Source organism: Balaenoptera borealis (assembly GCF_965194805.1).
Source record: "Balaenoptera borealis genome assembly, chromosome: 10".
Lineage (NCBI taxonomy): Eukaryota > Metazoa > Chordata > Mammalia > Artiodactyla > Balaenopteridae > Balaenoptera > Balaenoptera borealis.
In genome coordinates this window covers 11,011,790-11,029,860 of record NC_138874.1, presented here as the reverse complement: position 1 = coordinate 11,029,860, position 18,071 = coordinate 11,011,790, and the positions used below count along the sequence as shown (strand labels likewise).

The 18,071-nt window shown below is 44.6% G+C and overlaps 1 long non-coding RNA gene across 1 annotated transcript; it reads right to left on the bottom strand.

The window, feature by feature from the left end:
- Positions 1-1,007: 1,007 nt before the first annotated feature.
- On the bottom strand, positions 1,008-17,803 carry LOC309635908. The gene is made up of 3 exons (XR_014249099.1): positions 6,065-17,803; positions 5,828-5,932; positions 1,008-1,025 (listed from the first exon to the last, which is right to left on the bottom strand). It is a non-coding gene; the product is annotated as an uncharacterized lncRNA (long non-coding RNA).
- Positions 17,804-18,071: the final 268 nt, after the last annotated feature.

The window sequence follows — 18,071 nt, the reverse complement described above, 5'->3', positions numbered from 1 at the left end:
GAAGTGCTGAGATAAGAGAAAAGACAAATTCATTACCTTGTTAAGTTCTTCCTCTCATATAGCAAGGATGGAATGAATTCTTGCATAATGAAGAATTATTTGCAATAGTGCCAAGAGTCCATTTTCTTGTTTCCCTTCTCATTCCAGCTCAGGATTCCGGAAGGTACTAAAACATTACACACAGTATGTGCAATGGTTGTGCATCTATTTTGGCTAACATTCTGCAATATTATGTAACTCCTACTTCTCTTACTTTTGGATATAGATATAGTTCTAGATATAACATATGTGATATATAAAATAAAAATAGACTTTGTTACAGTTGCAAGTAGTTTTATTTTTATACAAAAATGTATAAGATGCAATTAAATCTTCAAAACAATTTCCAAACCTTCAGATCTATGTAAATAATTTTATTTTAAATGTTGATATTTACTAACTAAAATGTATTTTTGCATTTTGGTTAAAATGGGTAATTTTGAATATTTTGCAAGAAAAATAACTTTTTTGAAAACGTCTAAGATAATTAAATTTCAGCTTCTTACGTTAACACTAATTTACATATTGATTGAACTATATTCAAGTTTCGTATATTTTAATACAATTACATTTATTTTTAATCTGTTCAGTTAGTGCCATCAGTGGAACACAGATTATGTGAAAATCTTGATTATGAGAATCCAGTTAATGATTCTGCTGAAACGAAGGCAAGACAATGAATTTTTTTTTTTTAATAAATGTATTTTTTATTTATTTATTTTTGGCTGTATTGGGTCTTCATTGCTGAGTGTGGGCTTTCTCTAGTTGCGGCAAGCGTGGGCTACTCCTTTGCGGTGCACCGGCTTCTCATTGCGGTGGCTTCTCTTGTTGCGGAGCATGGGCTCTAGGCGCTCAGGCTTCAGTAGTTGTGGCACGTCGGCTCAGTAGTTGTGGCGCACAGGCTTAGTTGCTCCTCGGCATGTGGGATCTTCCCGGACCAGGGCTCAAACCCGTGTCCCCTTTATTGGCAGGAGGATTCTTAACCACTGCGCCACCAGGGAAGTCCCAAGACAATGAATGTTATTAAATAAATATAATCTGTGAATTTATATGTGTTTATTCTTACTATTCATCCAAACAACATCCCAGACAGGCTTACACATGATCAGATTCCCCTCTGTTTAATATTTTACTAGTTTTTAGTCATAGAAAAACCATAGCTTTACATGTATTTTTCTGTTTTTGTGTGAAGGTATACTAAGGTGAAAGGATAAAACTTTTTTTAAAAGTCTGTTAGCTTGATTCATAGCTTTAAATACTCAGACACATGGCATATGAGCCCCAGGCCCGGCAGACAGGAGTGGGCAGCTCCCCCAACCCTCTGATTGCTGACACCACCGCCACTGTGTTTTCTAAACTGTATTGTGTGCTCACACTTGGACAAGTGCCTTGCTAAGTGCTTTCGTGTATTTCATTCAGTCCTCACCACAATCCCCTGAGGTAGGCACCATTCCCGGATTTAGATGAGCAAGCGGGGATGCAAGGCACTTGCTGTGGTCATAGGACCACGACTAGGGGAACGGTCTCCTATCCTGGCCTCTGGGACTCCGACTCCCTCTGCAACCAGCCCCACTGCTTCCACATCCCCTCTCCATGGCAGAGGCTGACAGGCCGTGTCTGTTCCCTGTTTGTTTCCTAGAGACCCTTTGTTGGATGCCTTTATTGTGTCGCCCCCCCCCCCCACCATTATACACCTCTTTAAAAATCCTGGATCGATACATCTGCTACGGATTTCAAGCTCATTAGATAATCTAAACACAATATATGCCATGCGCCAATAGCCACTTGATAAACTATATGTTTAACTCAATTATATTTATAAAGCCTTCAAAACAACTTAAATGCCTAGTACATTTCACTGCATTAGTAACTGACTATATTGTTGGTATAGCCATTCAAGGAAATATTATGCAGGAATGAAAATGGTAGTGATGAAGTCTATAACAACATGGAAAATACTTAGATACAGTGTTAAATGAAAAAAAGTTGCATATAAAATTACACATATCACATGTCAGAATAATGTAAAAATTAGTATAGATATGAAAACAGACACACTCGCAGGAGAAAAAAGGACAGAAAATACAACTAAACGCTAATAGTAGTTGTGTTTAACATAGTGAATATTAATATATTAGCGTGATTTTTCCTTTTTATTCTTTTCTATTTTTTGTTTGTTTTTCGTATGTCTTTTATATTTTAAAATTTTATTTTTGTATTGAAGTATAGTTGATTTACAATGTTGTGTTAATTTCTACTGTACAGCAAAGTGATTTGGTTATACATATATATACACATTCTTTTTTTTAATATTCTTTTCCATTATGGTTTATCATAGGATATTGAATATAGTCCCCCATGCTATACAGTAGGACCTTGTTCTTTATCCATTCTATATACAATAGCTTACACCTGCTAACCCCAGCTTCCCATCTATTTTTAAAATGGTTGGGGATTAGGTTAATTTCATATTTTAAAATACTGATTTAGAATGCATTTTGTCTAAAAATCATAACGATGAATTGGTGAAGAGGCCCACAGCCTAATCATCGGCATGGTGTCCCTATCCCGCTGGCTCTGTACACTGTTTGAGATGAAAGCTGGTGTGACTGCAGAGACTCTCCGTGGGTCTGCTTGCTGTTGGCAAGATGCAGGCTAGAGATAAAGCACTTCAGACTTTGTCTTAGACATTAAAAGGAGCAAGAGATGAAATAAACCAACGGCTTTGAGGCTTTGATACAAACTCTGCAAACAAAAATTCTATCACTTTCCAAAGGAAACACTGTCCACCAAATGCTCCCTAGGACATAGAGCCACCCTACGTGGTCCACGAGCTCAAGATAAAAGCAGCATATGGGAGAGGGTGCGGAGAAAAGGGAACCCTCTTGCACTGTTGGTGGGAACGTAAATTGATACAGCCACTATGGAGAACAATATGGAGGTGCCTTAAAAAACTAAAAATAGAGCTATCATACGACCCAGCAATCCCACTACTGGGCATATACCCTGAGAAAACCATAATTCAAAAAGAGTCATGTACCAAAATGTTCATTGCAGCTCTATTTACAATAGCCAGGACATGGAAGCAACCTAAGTGTCCATCGAGAGATGAATGGATAAAGAAGATGTGGCACATATATATAATGGAATATTACTCAGCCATAAAAAGAAACGAAATGGAGTTATTTGTAGTGACGTGGATGGACCTAGAGTCTGTCATACAGAGTGAAGTAAGTCAGAAAGAGAAAAACAAATACCGTATGCTAACACATATATATGGAATCTAAAAAAAAGAAAAGAAAAATAGTTATGAAGAATGAATGGGCAGGACAGGAATGAAGACACAGATGTACAGAATGGACTTGAGGACACAGGGAGGGAGAAGGGTAAGCTGGGATGAAGTGAGAGAGTGGCATGGACTTACATATACTACCAAATGTAAAATAGATAGCTAGTGGGAAGCAGCCACATAGCACAGGGAGATCAGCTCGGCGCTTTGTGACCACCTAGAGGGGTGGGATAGGGAGGGTAGGAGGGAGATGCAAGAGGGAGGAGATGTGGGGATATATGTACATGTATAGCTGATTCACTTTGTTATACAGCAGAAACTAACACACCATTGTAAAGCAATTATACTCCAATAAAGATGTTAAAAAAAAATAAAAGCATATGATGAGAACCCTTCCTTTCTGCAGTAACTGTGTCTCATAACACAGTGAGTCCTAGCTCCCAAGCCTTTGAGAGGACTCTGACATTCTCACAGGGATGTGTCAAACTGGAGGTAAGCCTTGAGGATCATGAGACCATCTGAGAATAGCTAGGAAGGAACCCTCAGGAGAGGCTGGGATGAGATCCTCTTTAAAAAGACTCATTAGCCTTCATTCACATCTGCTTCACCTGAGCCTGTCTTGGTGTTTAATATCAAGGACATGAAAGACTTACCCAAGCTTGTCAAGAACAGGAAAGACCTACCCAATGGACAGTTCCTAATCTCCTGTCTATCTTCTCACCCCCCTTCCTCCCTTCCAACTGAAAATCCACTGTGTGCCAGCTACCTGACTACACACCGAGGACACAAAGTCACATCAGACATGACACGGGCCCTCAAGGAGCTTGAGGTCTATCCTTTCCCACTGAAAGGGTGATCCTCAGATTGCCTGGAAGCTTGTGTAAAATACAGAGTCTCAGGCCCCGGGAGTGACCTACTGACTCAGAATGTGGATTTTAGCAAGTTCCCTGAGTGATTCACGGGCACTGAAGGTTGAGAAGCCCTGGCCTCCAGGACTCTAGGAGAGCAAGCCCAGTTTTTTTTACCAGTGTTGTTATAATAAAATAAAGGGGGTACAGCCACTATGGAGAACAGTATGGAGGTTCCTTAAAAAACTAAAAATAGCGTTACCATATGATCGTGCAATCCCACTCTTGGGCATATATCCAGAGAAAACTATAATTTGAAAAGATACATGCACCCCAGTGTTCATAGCAGCACTATTCACAATGGCAACACATGGAAGCAGCCTAAATGTCCATCCCCAGATGAAAGGATAAAGACGATGTGGTACATATACACAATGGAATATTACTCAGCCATAAAAAAGAATGAAATAATGCCGTTTGCAGCAACATGGGTGGACCTAGAGATTATCATACTGAGTGAAGTCAGGCAAAGACAAATACCATATGATATCACTTATATGTGGAATCTTAATAAAAAGATACAAATGAACTTATTTACAAAACAGAAATAAACCCAAAGACATAGAAGACAAACTTATGGTTACCAAAGGGGAAAGGGGGGTCGGGGGAGGGATAAATTAGGAGGTTGGTATTAACAGATACACACTACTATATATATAAAATAGATAACCAACAAGGACCGACTACATAGCACAGGGAAGTATACTCAATATTTTGTAATAACCTCTAATGGGAAAGAATCTGAAAAAGAATATGTATATACTTGAATCACTGTGCTGTACACCTGAAACTAACAGACATTGTAAACAAACTATACTTCAATTAGAAAAAAAAAAAAGATTAAGGGTTATCAGTTGTTATTTAGCTTTCACGAACTATTTTAGCTTATTTTACCAATATCACCTGGAAGGATGTGTAACTGGCACACGAGACAGTGATGGGACAGTGAGCGCCCGTGGGAGTGGCAAGTCCCCTCTGGGAGGCTTTGTGGAGGGGACAGAAAGGGAAGGAGAGACGACGGAGGACCAAGTGGACGTGAGCTTCCGCGGAGGAGCGGTCAGGAGGTGAGGGGTGTGGGAACGTCCCGTAATAATGGACATCCCGGGCTTAAGCAAACGAGTTTGGAAGGGCTGCCTTCCTGGTGGCGGCATCTGAGTGGGATATACCCTGCCCTCAGGCTCAGAAAACCAAACCTCTTCCTGTGCTTTGCCACCTGAATCTGTGGATGCCTCGCTCAACACTCAGCAGAGGAAGGTGTTCAAAGGCATGGGAACATGCCAGGGGCCGGAAATCCAGTGACCTCCACCACTGCCCTCTAAGGATGCTGAAAGGATTCTTGCGGATTGCAGGGAGGTGGGCTGTTGTTTGAGAGGGGAGCTTGAATTTTGCTCGGGTCGGCCTTCCCTCTACTGAAGTAAATTAAATTTGAGACAGTACACATGTTCCAGAAAGGATACTTCAGGAAGAAAAAGGATTTTGGAGTTTTGACCAAGGCTCTACGCTTCTTGGGTGTGGCTCCAGACCTTACTGGCATCAAGAAGTGGCAGGAGTGTCTAAATTGGGAGTTAGAGGTTGGGGCACATAGTCTCACCTGAGCGTCCAGAATCCCCAGACACAGCCCTGAGCATAGCTCCTCGTCACACAGGTGTTACAGAGGGTACCTGTGATCTTTCCTTCCTTTGAACCGTCTGACTTTCTGTTGCATTGGGTAGAAACCAACACTTGGCATTAGATGTCATTGGGGGGAGGGGCTTGGATGAAGCTTTATGTCTTCCCTCAGTAGGGAATTACACATACCGAAAGCATATTTTATAGGTCACAGCCATACCTCGGAATCCGCGGTTCCAGGATCCACGGCGGATTCCAAAGTCCGCGGATGTTCAAGTCCCACAGTCGGTCCTCCATATACGAGGATTCAGTTACGGTTCACGATCCGCGGTTGGTTGCATCAGCGGATGAGGAACATGAGCACACGGAGGGCGGACCATCTAACATGCTTTATATTTTTGGGGCATGTGCAGAAAGAGTTCAAGTACATTTATTCTAGATGGGAATAAAAACAGTGAGTTGTGGTTTTTTTTCCTATAGTGTATGAAGAAACAATTCATAAGGTACCAATCTCTTATATCTAAGAGCTGTATTCTCCACACTATACAGAGACCACTAAGAATCAGTCAGAAGAGCCAAGTCCAAAACAAAATTCCTAAGGAAACTGAATAACCTAGCACGGGAGAGAAAATATCCGGGGCAGAGAGAGAAACTCTCCTGAAAATTGTGTTGACATATATTGATAATTGTGGTATACCTAGCACCACTATAAAGACAAATGGACATTGCTCTCTGGAGGAATATGGCTATTGGTCAACCTACACTACACTCTGAACCCAAGTGATGGTAAGTCAAAGCCTAAGAAAACCCATGCTTTGAGTTATGAAAGAAGAAAAGCATATTATTTGCTGAAAGTTGTTGTGAATGAAATTCACATGGATTCGTCTTAAGCCCCATAATATTATTTCTAGGGTGTATTGAAAACTGTTCGATCATTCTGCACCAGAGATCTGTAGATTCATGCCTCTTCTGAAAGTTCTGGGAGGCTGGCAAAAAAAATTGCCCAATGTATTAAAGAGAGATGAGAATGATCCTTTTCAGCAGAATGAGCAACACACAGGTCTTCAGGTTCATGTCTAACCATACTGTGCCTATTTTGAAGAGGAATTAAGTTCTCAACAAGAAAATAGCATTTATTTATATTAACACATTTTGGATGGCTTATGTATTAGTCTGCTCAGGCAGCTATAACAAAATACCACATCTCTTATCATATGATCTAACAATCACACTCCTTGGTATTATATTCATCAAAAGAGGCTGAAAAATGATTTCCAATCTAAAACCTGCACAAAGATGTTTATAGCAGCTTTATTCATAATTGCTGAAACTTGGAAACATCCAAGGCATCTTTCAGTAGGTGAATGGATAAACAAACTGTGGTACATCCTGACAATGGAACATTATTTAGGGCTAAAAAGAAATGAGCTATCAAGCAGTGAGAAGACATAGTCTAACTATGTGACATTCTCGAAAAGGCAAAACTATAGAGACAGTAAAAAGATCAATATGGACTGTGAAAGGCTTTACTTAGACTATTTGTGAACCTAATACATGTTAATTAATAAAACCGAATGGTTTTTAATGCATTAAAAAAAAAAATACCACAGAGCGGAACAGACATTTCTTTCTCACAGTTCTGGAGGCTGGAAGGAAAAGATCTTGGTTTGGTTCCTCATGAGGGCCCAATTCCTGGCTTGCAGATGCTGCCTTCTCACTGGGTCCTCACATGGCACAGAGAGAGAGAGAGAAAGAGAGAAGGAGGGAGCCAGGGAGGGAGGGGCATCTTTGGTCTTGCTTCCTCTGTCTTATGACACTAATCCTATCGTTGGGGTCTCACCCTCATGACCTCATCTAAACCTAATCTCCTACAAAGTCCATCATATTGAGGGTTAGGGCTTCAACATATGAACTTTCTTTCCCCCCCCCACCCCCGGAGGAAGGACACAAACATTTAGTCCACAACTTCCAAATGGAAAAATATAACATGAACTAACACTGTAGCAGCAGTTATCAGCACCCTCTGCAACAGTTTTCTCATGATCAACATTCATCTACTCATTTACAAATACTCACGGGCCACAATGTCAGTTATATTACTTTGGACACAAGCAACCTAGACTCACCTTTCTGCTTAAAATCACAACTTCCCGTTGTCTTCAAATTAAAGTCAAACCCCTCAATTTGGCTTACAAGAACGTGGAAAATGTTCTTTTCCAACCCATCTCTCACCACTTTCCCTTAATTTCTCCCACAGGATCTAATGCTTTGTTTCCCTTTCTAGAATGCGCTGTATCTGGCTTGTAGCAATAGTTCCCTCATCCCCACTCATCCATCAACCGTCTTGTAACCCGCGAACTGCTACCACCCATCCAGTCCCAGCTCAAGCATTGAACGGTCAGAGATGGGACAGCTCCCGTCTATACCGTGTGTGAAGAAATTGGTATTTGAGCTACATGAAGGCACAAGTAGAATTCCTATGGGATGGGCCGGTGGGTGCACAGAAGCGGCCTTGGAGGCATGAAAACCTGACCCTTATGCCCCAAATAGACAACCTTATCTTTTACAGGGTTCAGAAGCAGTTAAACATTGATTTTCTTACAAGGAGGAGTCAAGTCTAAATATTTTAAAGACCTTTTCATGGAAGGTAACGCTGAGGGCACGTGAATAATGCAAGAATAGAGTTTAGGCTTCCTGCCTCTCACTCCAGTGTAGGCTCAGGAAAGTTTATTTTGATGTCTTTCTTAGCTGGTTTCACAGAGCAGTATCACACACAGCCCCCTCACGCTCCCCCAGAAGAATTTTTGAATATGTACTAAATGTCCATGACACAGCAGGTAACCAGCTGGCCCCTAAGCTGGGTATATGTGTGCTTGTGTATGTGCCTGCACGTATGAATGTGTGCTGGCGTGTGTGTGTGTGTGCCCATGCGTGTATGTGTGATTGCCCTCATGCATATGCGCCAGTGTGCGTGTGCACATGCGTGTATGTGTGGTTGCACGTGTGTGCACATGCATGTATGTGCAGTTGCACGTGTGTGCACATGCGTGTGTGTGCGCTTGCACGTGTGTGCATGTGCGCATCTGTGTTTGTGTGCTTGCATGCGTGTGCGCGTGCGTGTGCTGGGACAGACTGAGTTGGAAGGGAGACCCGGCGGACAGGGCGAGTGAGCCATATTCCCAAACACGGGCTGTGCCTCCGCTCTGACGTCGATCCAGCTCCGCGGGGCTGGAGGGCATTACTGGTGATATCTTAAACCAGGATTCCCTTTCACCCACTGCAGACAGAGCATAAAAATATCTCCAGCGGGCATCTTTCCCCGAAGGGGGAGGCCGTTCGCTTTCACGGGAAACCCTGCGTTTAAGGAAAAATAAATCCCCTGGAGGGGACCTCATCGCCGAGGTTCGTTTCCCAGGGTATTTGGGAGGAAGAGAGCGCCGAGCTGCCTTTGGGAAACGTGGACGGAAACGTGGACGTCGCGCCTCCCTCCGCTGGGAGGGAGGTGGACCGAGGGCCCGTGAGGTCCTCTTCTGGCGCATTCCCACCCGCCCCGCTCCCACTTCCTGCGCAGTCACTGGGGCACCTTGTCCATTCCTCAAGCAGCCTGATTTTCCAGCCACCCAAAAATAACAACATTTGATACCAGGCCTCTGAAGGCTTTGGCTGGGGTCATGTTTCCAAATTCTTGACTCAAGTATTGTTAAATGAGAGCTCCTTTTTTTTTTTTTTTTTTTTTTTCCCCAGTCAGGCTATTTTTTCCCCTCTTTTTTTTTTTTTTTTTTCCTCTCAAGATACTGGGAGAACCCCAACCAAGGAACCAGTGCTTAATGGGTCACAGGGTATAAATAGTAGTGTTGAGATGGTAACACAAGGCTCTTTGTACTATCATGCAACTGAACCTAAAAAAAAAAAAAAAAAAAAAAAGGCTTCCAAACAGACCAGTAGTTAACATACCAGCCCGGGGATGGGGGGTTGAAGGGCAGCATTACTGAGCACAAGCTACATTCTATATTTGTCCACCCCTGCATTCCACTACTGACATCTATTTACAGCCTCACCATGTACTCAGGATCCCCTATTCATTAAACATGTACTCAAAAAAAAAAAAGTGATTCCGTATGTGTTTTTGTGCCGCTGATAGTTCACAGACATACATTAAGCAAATAAAGTCAATCTGGAAGTGCGAATCCCGAGTCCGGGTTTACATCCCTAGCTCCTAACTCTGTAATGGTCCTTTTACTTAACGTGCGGCAAGCTCTTCTCATCCATAAAATGGGGACAAACATACCTGTTCACTAAAGTTGGCTCTAAGTGACATGTAGTACTGCTTGGAGAATTAAGAGATAAAATCTGTGGGCTTCTTGGCTTTGAGGCACTCTTTAACTATGAGACATTATCCTAATTAAACTAAATTTTCATCATGGGGTCAGTTCTTTAATGAAGCTAAATGGGATAATCCATTAATTTGCTATCAGCCGTTGTATTTGGAGATCCTGAGGGATCCTGAGAATTGATGGATTCTGACAGGCCTGACGGTATATTTCTGGGTGAGTATGGCAAAGCCTTGGGTGGTATTAAAAGAGACGCCAATTTTTATGTGACAGTGAAATTCATAGGCTCTAACAGAAGTACGATTAACACCAGTAGAAGGGACCAGGCTGAAGGGCATGTGACTTAGCAGCTGACAAGTGCAATAATTCTCAGAATTTTGTGGCTCAAAATGTGTGCTGGCTACTAAGAATCGGGATTTTAGAAATAGAAAGTTCAGGTTACAAGCCTACTGGGCAGAAGCTCGAACTCCTGGTGCTGGCAACATGCCCCGGGCATTCATGGGGTGGGCCAAGGTTCTGGCTATTCAGTGTCCTATGTTTAAATTCTGAGCCTGTAAGCAAAAAAAAAAAAAAAAAAAAATTGTTGGAAGGGTTCCCTTACCTTTTGGAAACTGCAAAATAAAATCTCCTTTGGCCAAGAGCCTCTTTCTTTTGAGGGCTCTCCTACAGGGCTTCTTGGGCAGGATTTACCTCCGGGCTGCCATGACCCCAGCTCCCCAGCTGCCTGCATGTCCATCTCCCAGTGGGTGGGGTGGAGGCAGGTGACACTCTCGTTCCAGTTGTTGGATTCACCAGAAAATTAGCAGGAAAACAAAACAGTAAGGGCCAAAGTGGGGTCGAAGCTGCTCGGTGGAGATATGTCAGAGATGAAGCTGCCTATTAATGAGGTGTAGTATTTCAGTAGCTGGTATTTGAGTTGGGTTGCTAGGAGAGAAAAGCAAAGAAGGGTACAGGCAGCCCCGTTTACCCCTAGCGTTGACCCGGAACACGGGTACAGGCACATTCTGATACCGAGGACCACACGTTGAGCACGTACCAGGTGGAGATACAGCACTAAGCATTTGAAATAGACCATTTCATTCAATATGCACAAACATCCTAGGAGACCGATGCTATCCTTATGCCGAGTCTGCACAAGGGAACAGAGCCTTAGGAAATAACTTGTCCAAGATTCATAGCTAATTACCTTGTGGAGGCTGAATTGGAACCCAGACTTTTGGATGTCCAAACCTAGGCGGTTACTGACCTTGCTAAACTTCCTTTTCTCATACCTCTCACCCTAAGGCCTAGTGCAATGCATCTGGGACTCAGGGATCTCCCGGGGCGGGGGGGGGACGGGGGTTAGTCAGACAGGCTCAGGGATGAAAAGTTACAGTGTGTACAGACCTAAGGACTGGCCCCGGAGGCGAGGGTTCCTGGCTCCCGACTCCTCTCCCTGCTCTGAGTGTCTGGCAACCCCGTTGGACCTACATCAGGAACATCTATCTGAATGGCGGATTCAAAGCCAAGTCTCCACCACAAGCCTGCCTCTCCTCCATGCAAGGGACACAGAACGCTGCCTAGACCCGGAGCTGTGACCTTGGAGGTGAGATTTGAGCTTACCCCTGTCTATGCCATACACTGATGAAAAGAAACCCCGAATTTCATGCCATTTGTACACACCCAGGAAATGGCATTTAGAAGTATCCTAATGGGTAGAGATAAAAATGAGCCCGTTTTCTTTGGCTTGATTTGGTCCTCCGATTTAAAAAGCATGTTAGCCTCCCAGGGGCTACACTGCTTACCTTCCCCAGGCCGCTGTGACCACAGCCCTCTCCTCTTCTATGTTGAACTTCGAGACACAAACTTGTATCCCTGAGTCACGCTACTCTCTGCTCCTGCGGAGAATTCCTGAAGTCGTCTAAGGAGCTCTGAAATTTTACCCTCTTTAATCCCAATTCAACACAGCATGTGTGAGTGAATTCCCTGTATAGCTGTCTCGAATGCTTTCCTCAGATTTATTGCTCCGTTCTGTGTTTATCTATGCCTTCCCCATAGACGGAGAGCTTCCCGAGGGCCTCGACCCGGGCTTACCCCTTTCTGCCGTGGCACCCACCACGGTGCCTGGTACACGTGAGTGTTTAAACAGCGCACGTTGAACGAGGAAGGAATGAACACGTGGTGCTCATGCAGCACACATACAACCAGAGATTCTCAGGGAGAAGGACTGAGAACATTTCCTGAGCGCCCAGAACGCCCCGGTTCAGCTCTGCTCCGTCCCATCTGGCACCTCGGCAGGCAGCCAGGCCCATCTCCTATCGCATGTGCTTTGCATCACCTATTCCCATCCTTGCCTAACCCTGGGGGCCGGCGGGTAGGGGGGCGGCCTTCTTCTTTTTGCCCGGAGGCGCGCCCCACCTTGACATCAAGTCATTTTAATTTACTTATCTGGGTATTTATCGTCTTCTCCCAAGATGAGCCCTGCTCCCGTTCACGTAACTGGACCACATGTGCAGGCGTGGAGGTGCCCTCTTCTCATTCATGCCCTGAATCAGACCAGTCTCTAAACCTGATGGACTCCTTCGTTGCAATGGCTTGCCGACTAGTTCCTCTGTGCTGCCATCCTGGTCCAGTTCCTCAGACTCTGATGGCCTCTCAGCAGCCTTCACTGCACGTGCCCCACCCGCAGTTCCATCCTTCACAAACACCTCTGCCTGGGCCGCTCCCCACGCGCTGCTGTCATCACGGACCACCCCGGGACCCCCGCGCCTCCCCGTGCATGAATTTCTGGGCCCTTGGAAAATCCCTCCTGATGCTGTTTAGTCAAACTTCATGTCCCATTACCCCCAGTAATTGTCCTTCAGTTACAGGAGCCACAGATTCTTCTTGGTCCCCAAATATGCGACCATCTGTCCAGTCTGATGTCTTGTCTCCCCCTCTGGTGTGCCTCCTGGAGCCCATCCTTCTCCCTTCCACCCCGCTCGGCCCACTCCCTTCTTTGAAGCATGCAGCCAAGGTGTGCATCAGGCCACTCTTGACCTGCTTGAATGCCATCTTAGATCAGATCCATAATTTAATGTGCTTGAAATTTCCAAATAGATTCTAAGTTGTTTGAGAACAGGGTCTGACTCTTATTCCTCTTAATCCTGTTCCTCTCAGTACCTGCTAGAGGGCAGGACTTACAGAAATTGTGCAACATGCTCGTGCCTAGGACTGCCTGACTTTCCTAAGGAAAATTAGGAAAGCGTTAAGAAATGTTACATGTATCTTATCTGGGAAAAATCAGGGCTTGCAAGGGGTGGGGGTGGGGGTTTGTTTGCATTGTCTGCTGTTGCTACTTTCTTCCAGTTCTGCTTTTTCTTTTGCCTTCTGTTTCTCCTTTCCCTTCATGTTCATCAGATCTCTCTCGTGTTCAGGTCCTTTTCCTGTACGCTACAAGACTGCCAGATCTTAAAAACATAACAATCTAAAATCCTCAGTGCCTTAACATATAGGATGCATACAATAAATGTTTGTCGAATGAATTAATTCATGAAACTTCTGGTCTCTAGAATCCATCAGATCCCACAGTATTGAAGCCAAATGCCTCCTTCTTTGTTCTGAAAGCCTAAACTCGGGCCTTAAAACGTTTCTGTCCCCTAAGCACTTCGTTCATTGCTCTGTTTTTCTCTGTTTTCTCCTCTTTCTTCCATCCCTATTCTGCCCTCTTCAATTTTCTAGTGTCCTCTTAAAAGTGATTATTTAGCTTTTAAAACATCTTCTTATGGCATAAAGTTCCATGATTGTTAATTACAATTGTTGGACATTATCATATTTGCCGTAGCAAGAGGCAATCCACCGAGATTAATCAGCGTGAAATGCGCAATTTTTGAAAAGACCTCTGTATACCCTAAGGGAAAAAAAATGTAACGCATTCATAAGAGATGAGATTTTTGGTGCATTTGTTATTAGAACCTCCAAAGGTGAGCGTGTATATTTCTAAAAATCATCTTGCGTTCTGTATTGGAGATGCAGAGTGAAGGTGCGCGTGGCAGCGGTACTGCCCCTAAAGTGCTCTGTGTTGACTTTGAACCCCGCTCTGCAACCACCGCGGGGCTGTCAAGGGACCTTAAGTAATAATGTCACCCATCAGGGCACCCTATTGTTGGAGCACATTGCTACATTCACAACAGGGCTAAGGAACCTCTAAGGACACCCCTTGAGAAAACCAAGACAGAAATCAGGAGGAGGAAATACATATTCCATAGGAAACCTAGCTGCAGGCATAGATAGTCTGTATTTGAAAGCTAGTAATTTATGTTTCCTTTGTGATAGCAATTCCATATTTTATTCAGCATAGCAATCACCGCGATTGATTCATAAAAGCAAAATTGCCTAATCAATGGACTAGAAATACAGTCACTGTGAATATAAATTCTTTCCTCTTCTAATGATCCCAGGCTAATCATTGCAGCTCTTCTGGCTCGTTTTCCTGATTAAACCAGGAGAATAAAGACAACAGGAACATGTGACTCTGTTTTAGCCAACTAAGCATGAAGCATGAGAATAAACCAGTGGGTAAATGGGGGTTGGGAGGACTTGTATAATCCATTCCCAGGTGCATCTTAACTAATATTCCCTATACTGATAGGGCTCCCCAAAACGTTACCCTTAAATATTGAAAAAAAGTGGTGGGGATTTAGAGTTAGCAGATCTGGATTTAGGTAGAGGCTTCACTTAGTAACTATATTACTTGAAGCAAGTCTCTTGACTTTTCTGCCTCAGTTTTCTGTTCAGTAGGAGGGTTTCTAAGGCTTTCGTTTTCTCACCTGTTATGAGGGTTCAGTGATCTGCGAGAAGCAAAAGGCTTTGTCAATCATAAAGTATCATGTTAGTATTCAGGAGAATAATTTTTTTTCCTGCACAACTTAGAACGATATGCCTGTTTATGTGGTAGCATCCTTGTTCAATTCCAATGGTGTTTTGCCCCAAACGCCTCTCTCCCTAGCCCAGTATTGTATTCGGGCAATGGAAAAACTCTGCTGATTTTCCTCCTGTAACTCCAGGTCCAGCGTGCTGGTCTCTTCAGCACAATGTTGACACGTGTCGGCTCAGACAGTGGAAGATCCTCGCCGTCCGGTGGCTGGCGAGGAGGCTGAGGGTCCACGACTGCGCTAGGCTGACCAGGGTGCACCCCTCCCCCCTGGGGGAAGACGACTCTGTGCACAAAGAACCATGTGCTTTCCAACAAGGTGCAGCGTCTCCACCCCAGCACCCTGGGTGACAAGCTGGTGCCACTAACTGCAGTGGCAGCACAGACAGAGGGAGGGGTGGAAGAGGCGTTTACACCTTGCTAGGATATAAGTCCTGATACTTCACTTTTTTTTCTTTTTTTTGCCAATAGCAAAATCTTTATTATTTTTTCTTTCTTTCTTTTTTTGCCAAAAGCAGATTCTTACTTTATTATTCTTTCTTTCTCTTTTTTTTTTTTGCCAAAAGCAGAATCTTTTTAAAATTTTTATTGGAGTGTAGTGGACTTACAATGTCATGTTAGTTTCAGGTATATAGCAACGTGAATCAGTTATGCATATATATATTCATTCTTGCCGAATCTTTATTATTTTTTCTTTTCTTTTTTTTTTTAAATAATAAAAACAAATTCCAGACTGCAATCTCAGAGACCACCCCCTCACCGGGGCTGCCCCCACACGTCTTCCGGCCCCCTTCCTCCTGCATTCTTTGTCCCTGCCAAGCCATCCCAACTAGAGCAGCGTGACTTACTCCCCTCAGTGTCATCACAGCTCTGCCCATGCGTTGACAGTTGTAAAGCTGGCTGCTAGGAGTTCAGTCCTGTGATCACTCCCTCAACGGCAGGGAGGCAAACAGTTTAGGAACAAGGAAGTCTGAAGTGAGCGCACATCTGCCAGCCTATCGGCCACCACCCGCCTCTCCATGCTGGACTAACTCTGCCCTGACATCCAAGGGGAGCACGCCTCCTTCCAGGCAGCTGTCCTCTCTTGGGACCAGGGATGCTGCCTGTGACCCCACAGGCTGAGACCACTCAGTCCCAGTGGGCACCATTCCCATAGGCTGCAGCGCTGCATGTGCCCTGGATTTGGGCAGTGCAGCTGCCCTGCTTTGGAGGCTGATGCGGAGAACTAAGGTTATCGTCCAACATCCAGACCACCCCTTGGCCACGGCATAGTGGCCACTTGTTTTGCTGGGATTGATCCTACCCCTGGCTCCAAGGAAGACCCCTAACTAGATGCCATTCAGGGCAATCCGATCCCCTTGCCCTGGGTTTGGCTAGGGTGTGAGTAGACCTAAGCCAATCAGAGCAGGCTATTCCCGTGGCCACATGATGATGTCAGGACCTACCCAATCGGAGAGAAGCTTGGTGCTCTTTCCCCCCTGCTCTGGGAGGGATGTGAAGCTCTCTTTCCTCTTGGATGGGAATAAGAAGCAATCTTATAATCTTGAGAGAGGCCTGCCTGAATATAACATCAACACAGGGAAGGTGGAGCCAAGAGAACCAGGGAGAGATGAGGTACAAACCTGAAGTGAGTCAGACCTCAGGGTGGCCTGCCTGTGGATTTTTCAGTTCCAAGAGCCAAAAAGTTCCCTTTATAGGTTAAGCCTGTTTGAATAGATTTTTTGTGACTTTGTATTTGAAAGCATCATCACTGATAGAAGCATCACAGCCTGGGGCAGCCAGAGGAGAAGGAAAAGAAAACTTAGAAAGTGACTGTGATGATTACTTTATGTGCCAGCTTGGCTAGGCCATGGTACCCAATTGTTTGGTCAAGCGAAAGGTAGGTCACCCACAGGTTCTCCCAGTCTAGATGTTGCTGTGGAGGTACTTTTTGGATATGATTAACATTTAAATCAGTAGACTTTGAGTCAAGCAGATTGCCCTTCATACTGTGGGTGGGCCTCATCTAATCAGTTGAAGGCCTTAAGAGCAAAGACTGAGGTTTCCTGAAGAAGGAATTCCCAAGACAACAACAAAGAAACTCTGCCTGGGTTTCTGCCTGCAGATTTCAGACTCAAGACTGCAACATCAACTCTTTCATGAAATTCCAGCCTGCTGGCCTGCTCTAAGATTTTGGACTTGCCAGTACCCACAACTGTGTGAGCCAATTTATTAAAATCTATCTATCTATCTATCATCTACCGTATATATCACAGAAGCAATAGGATATATATTCTGTTTCTCTGAAAAACCCTAATACAATGGCATAAGACTTGTTCACTAGGGTGGGACAAGCACTGTTTCAACTGATATGGTGGCAAAGTCTGATTTGGGAAATGATGGCAGGGAGCCTTTAGGCTCTGAAAGTCTCAGGCACCATCTAGCAAGGGGTTGGCACCATGGAGCCCCATAAGGTAACAGAGTCTCAGCAGGTGAGGACAGCGTGATGACAGGGAGCCTGGAGCAGAAAGCCATCCTTCAGGAGATGTTGGGGAGGAAACCAGGCAAGAAGCAGAGTCCTTACCACTGCGCTCGGGCTTAAAACAAATCTCCAGTCCTAGAGGAGGCCTAGGGTGAGGGGCAGGACAACCAAGTAGAACTCAAGGGTAAGACCAAGGCAGAGCCCGGTCCCATGGACTTGGCCAACACGGGCCAAGAAAGGGAGGGAATAGCTGAGCGCTGTGACCTAGGGACCGTGGAGTCATCTAGAAGCCTTCCCTAGGGGCAGTGGTCCTAAGACAGGGCAGGGAAGGAGACTCAGGGAGTCACATGGGAACTCAGCGGTACTAGGTGATCCTGGGGCTGGGAGAGGCACCCAGAAGTTCTTCATGCCTGGATATTTTGGGGGACTGGGGTCGACGGGGTCGAGCCTTCGTGGTGGGACCCAGGGCCCAGGGCAGGGGAGTGCCAGTGTCTCCTCCTCTGTGCAGCCCTCATCCCTTCCCCCTCTCTCCCTGTAGAGTGAC